Source organism: Culex pipiens, chromosome 3 (assembly GCF_016801865.2).
Source record: "Culex pipiens pallens isolate TS chromosome 3, TS_CPP_V2, whole genome shotgun sequence".
Taxonomy (NCBI): Eukaryota; Metazoa; Arthropoda; class Insecta; order Diptera; family Culicidae; genus Culex; species Culex pipiens.
In genome coordinates this window covers 56,428,983-56,434,418 of record NC_068939.1, presented here as the reverse complement: position 1 = coordinate 56,434,418, position 5,436 = coordinate 56,428,983, and positions in this window count along the sequence as shown.

Sequence of the window (5,436 nt, the reverse complement as noted above, 5' to 3'; positions counted from 1 at the left end):
TCCGTGAAGAGCAAACCCCCCGTTCGATCAGTTGATGCAGGCTGTTTTTTCGAGTATTAGAGGAAGCGCAGAGAGAAAGCTAAAAAAACGACGCTGTAGAAATGCAACCTAACTCTATTAGAGAAATTTTATACAACGTTAGCCCATTTTTGTAACATATATTATAAAACAAAACAGAAAAAATCATGAGGAGAGTTAGTGTGACTTCAATTCTCGCCAGGATCATCGGCAGCGGTTGATATTAGGAGGAGCAGCAGGATCGTTTTCCGGAACTTCATCACCAAGTACGAATGGCGAGTCGAATAAAGAAGCAACGCTTGGCCGATTGAGGAATACAGGAGATAATAAAGTTGTATATTTATGTAATAAACATAAAATCCTTGATTAATAAACACGTGTTTTATATTTTTTGAAATTCATCCTTAAAAAAAAATAACTCACTCAAAAAATAAATTTTAACTGAAAACTTACATTTGCAGAAAACAAACGACTTTCAAGGTGAGTATTTAGTAAAAATGTCCCACATCTTATAAATGAGCTGTATTGGTGGCTTTGCTCATAGCTTAAACGAGATATGGAAAAGAGGAAGAAATGGGCGCAACAATCAGAGAAAAAACCAATCGGGTCGGACAAAGAAGAGTTTGAGAACAGCAGTTGAGAGAAATTTTAGGCCAAACGAATAAGTGTGTGCGAATTTTCTACAATTTTGGCGTGCTGCCGTTAAGGAAAGAGTCTTATTGTCAACAGTTTAAAAGTTTGAATTTACTCACTAATGTCTAAAAAAAAAAAAAATGAACAGGACTTGGGAGCGATCGTTAAGACTGGTAGATTTGTCGGTCTAGCTCAATTAATCAATAATCTGTTTCTAAACATCATACATTGGCATTGCCTAAATCACAAGCTTGAGCTAGCTATGGCGATGCATTGATGAAATCTTAAGATTAGATTTTAAATTAAACTGGGCGCTCGCTCGCAGGAATATAATTTTGAAATCGTCGCGGAATTCAAGCACAAGACGGGATGATAAAAACCATCATATCTATTAGGCCTACGTAGATTATTTTAAGTGAAGGGAAGAGCAACGAGTAAGCAATCATGAACGACACGCGTGTCTCGGATAAACTGCCGTGATTGCCAGCATTGGTTACATCGGAGAATCTAATAGAAACGCGGCTACAAGCATTATTTGTTTGAAACCGTCACTAAATATTTTAACATCGAAGCTTATGCCAAGTCAATCAAAATTCAAAACATATGGTTCTACAAGACGGTAGGATAGGTAGTTGCATTTTACGTCTGTGTTCGGGAAGTTCGCGATTTGTTTGAGAGATGCAGGCATTCTCAAAATATTTAAAGTTACTCTGCAGTGTCACTGCCATTGATAGCTAAAACAAAATTGCAGATTATATAATTAAGATTTGTCTGAACAAAGATAAATGCGCCTTTTGGTTAAATCATTTCGAAATGGCTAAACATAACTTAAATCAATTAACCCTTTCAGGCCTGATGGGTCTAAATGACAAAACAATCTTTTTTTTTTAGCTAATCTTAATTTTCGTATGGTCCCTAAAATCATTTTCCCATTACCAAAAAAGAAAATATTTGTTTGAAAATTCAGGCCTGAAAGGGTTAAACTGTTCCTTAATGCTTTAAAGAATGAAAATTTATTCTTTAAAAAAAAAATTCCTTTCAAATTTAGATACTTTTAGTAAGGCTGATACAAATTTTATTTAAAGTGTTAATCCAGCCGAGGTCGAGGGGGCAATACACTTTTTTTAAATATTTAAAGTCTAACATAGAAACCTTAATTTTGATTCGATTTTTTTAATTCTTGAATTCTCAAATTCCTAGATCCCCTGAATAATTTTTTTTTAAATTCTTACATCCTGAAATTCTAAAATTCCCTAAATTGTTAAATTAATATTTTTTGAACACTTAAATTTATAAATCCTTAAGTTCCCAAATTCTTATGTTCCTAAATTCTTAAATTCTCATATTTATTCTTAAGTTCCTAAATTCGTAAATTTTTAAATTTTTAGATTCCTAAATTCCGAATCACAAAACTTCTAAAATTCGAGGATTATTAATTTCATAAATCCTTAAATTTTTAATTTTCAAAATTCATCAATTTTTAAATTCGTGAATTCTAAAAAATTTTAATACTAAATTTTTAAATTTTTGATTCCAAAACTTCTGAAATTCTTAAATTTTTAATCTCTGGGATTCTTAATTTCTTAAATTTATATTTTTTTTTAAATTCACACATTTTTAAATTATTAATTTTGTAAATTCATTCGTTAAATGTTGACGAGAACTTTGTTTAATCGAGTACGAACTGTTTTTCAATATTTCAAATCTCTAGAATTTTGAAATTTTGGTCTAGGGTTTTTTCACAAAATTTATTTTCCCTAAAAGAGCTCTCAGCTAGCAAAATCTAAACTTAGAAACATGTACCCTCCCTGTAAAGGCTTATGAATTGATCTCAGTTGAAAGGTTCTCCAAATCTCTGAATTGCAAATGTAACATCCTGGAGCAGAACTGGTTGATTCAACACGAATTGAATTGAAATTTTGGTTAATCGCATTCTAAATTGTTAAATCTAAAAATTTATATTTATGAATTTATAATTTCTTTGTTTTTTTTAAATTGTAGCATTACTATTTTTTTTATTTTTCGTTTTCAAGTTTAAGTTTTTAAACTTTAATTTGTTATATATTTTTATTTCTGAATTCCTAATCACTTGAAACAACTATAAGTAGGGGAACAGCATCTAATTCCAGCGTGCCTCTAATGTTGGCAGGTCAGGACTTTTACATTCAATTAAAGCTAATTAACATTCCAACGCCCGAGGCTCCAAAAAAGTTGGAACGGTAACTTCAACTCAATGGTTCTCGGGCATAACTCAACCAATCAAGATGATTCTTCTTTCCAGTGATTTGTTAGGATGTCTAGATGATTCTAGAACTTTGCAGAACTAAATTTAATCAAATCTGTAATTTTTGCGATCAAAAACATCGTTCCAACTTTTTTTTTCGCGTGTAAATAAAAATTCGCCAAAAATTCTGCGGAGGCAGTCGTTTTGAAAAAAGGTGGAACGATGTTTTCGGTCGCAGAAATTACAGATTTGATTAAATTTAGTTCTGCAAAGTTCTAGAATCATCTAGACATCCTAACAAATCACTGGAAAGAAGAATCATCTTGATTGGTTGAGTTATGCCCAAGAACCATTGAGTTGAAGTTACCGTTCCACCTGTTTTGGGAGGCTTGGGCGTCCGTGTAAGTTGGACATGCGTTGGGCGTTCCAGTGTTAAAAGCGTTTTCAACTGAAATCGAGTGATAAATAGCTCAATAAGAAGTGAGCCAGCAAGTTTCTATCAAAAGTTTTGCAAAATTAGATGTTTAAATAGTGAAAAATAGTCAGTCGGGACCGTGGTGCAGGGGTAAGCGTGATTGCCTCTCACCCAGTCGGCCTGGGTTCGATCCCAGACGGTCCTGGTGGCATTTTCCGAGACGAGATTTGTCTGATCACGCCTTCCGTCGGACGGGGAAGTAAATGTTGGTCCCGGTCTAACCTAAAGGTTAGGTCGTTAGCTCAGTCCAGGTGTAGGAGTCGTCTCCCTGGGTCCTGCCTCGGTGGAGTCGCTGGTATATCACTGAAAGAAAGGCACATAGCAGTATCACATGTTTCACACGTGAATCTGCCCCATACGACTTGGCATGTGAATGTCATGTGCAAATCACATCGAAAATTCTCATCGCGCGACCCGGTATATTCAAAAGCAAAACACGTTAACTTCATGAGACAACGCTTATGAATTTGCAATGCTTTTCTCATTAATGTTAAATGATTTTGTAGTCTGAATCGACCGGATTTCCATTGGTTTTCAGGTGTTTAAAACGGTGAGAGGGGGTTTCTTTATTTTTTACATTAAATTTATACCTCGGTTTCAAACATATATATTTATTATTTTCAAAACCAAACATCTTCTTGGATACATAACATTGAACTATACATTTCACTTCACTGGCATTACATTTGCTCTGCTACACAGCGTTGAAGTGTTCGGACCAGGTCCCGACGGCGTTGTGCTGAGCTGTGTCCATCGAGGCGCTCAAAAAGAAAGCCCTGCTGGGCCGATGTATCGTCACCGACAACCTCAAACACTTCTCGATCCGGCAGCTGGCGGATCCGAAGCCCGCCTTTGATGTCCATGACCAATCTTGACTAACACCGTTTGCAATCTTTCGTCCGGGATAACAGCTCCGGATCGGAGTAGCCGATTTTCTGGAAAAATAAAGTCAATCCGCATTAATTTCATTCAATGATGGGTTTCTCTGGTTTTTACTTACCATCAGCGCACAAATAGAAAAAAAAACTAGGTAATTTGTTAGCAAAAAGGAGCTTTTCAATCCGAAAAGCAAACTTTGCACCATCATCGTATGTGGCCATCTTACTTATGAAGAATTTTAGCCATACGCACCTCAAAACCAAAACATTTCAATCTAACGTGCTTTTCACTTCGAAATTAAAGGAAATGTCGAATGGGGCAAATCTAAGTGAAATTCATTTGAATATGAAGTGAATAGCATGCGAAAGAAGAGTGAAAGGTCTTTCGATAGCGATCAGCTGATTTTGAATGATTTTCACATCCATTTGACATGAAAAACATGTGTGGGTCAAAGGAAAAGCACGTGAATTTATTGTGTTGATTTTTGGAGACTCTCACGTGAAAAAACACTTGAGATTGCTATGTTGGTTTCTTTCAGTGTAGGCAGTTGGACTAACAATCCAAAGGTCGTCAGTTCGAATCCCGGGGTGGATGGAAGCTAAGGTGTAAAAAGAGGTTTGCAATTGCCTCAACAATCAAGCCTTCGAACACCTAGTTTCGAGTAGGAATCTCGCAATCGAGAACGCCAAGGCAATGCTGTAGAGCGAATAATTTGATTTTGATTTGAATAGTGAAAATCAGCTAACTGGATAGAGTTAGGAGCGAGAGCTTAACCTGCCAAACATACGAGAATTTCCCCTGATTTAATAATTTCAAATAGGTATCTACTACTTTTTTTGGCAAAATTTTTATGGTCAAATTCAAAGTTAAAAACTCATTTAGATGATTGCCGTCAGCAGGAGTGACATTGAGTCTGAGGGGTAAGATTGGGTCATAGAAATCTCAGCATTTTTGTATGACCCAATCTTACCCTCCAGATAAATCAAAAAAATCAAACCATCCACATTAACGACCCCCGGGTCTTTTGTGGTCTCTATTGCAAGTTTCTGCTCGAACCTTGGAGTCCGAAGGCTTGAATGGGGAGAGCACCCAAACCTTTTTTTACTCCAAGGAACCTTCCACTCCAGTGTTTGGACTGACGACCTTTGGATTGCGAGTCCAACCGCCGCCAGCGATTCCACCGGAGTAGGCTTGGTTTGGTGTGTTG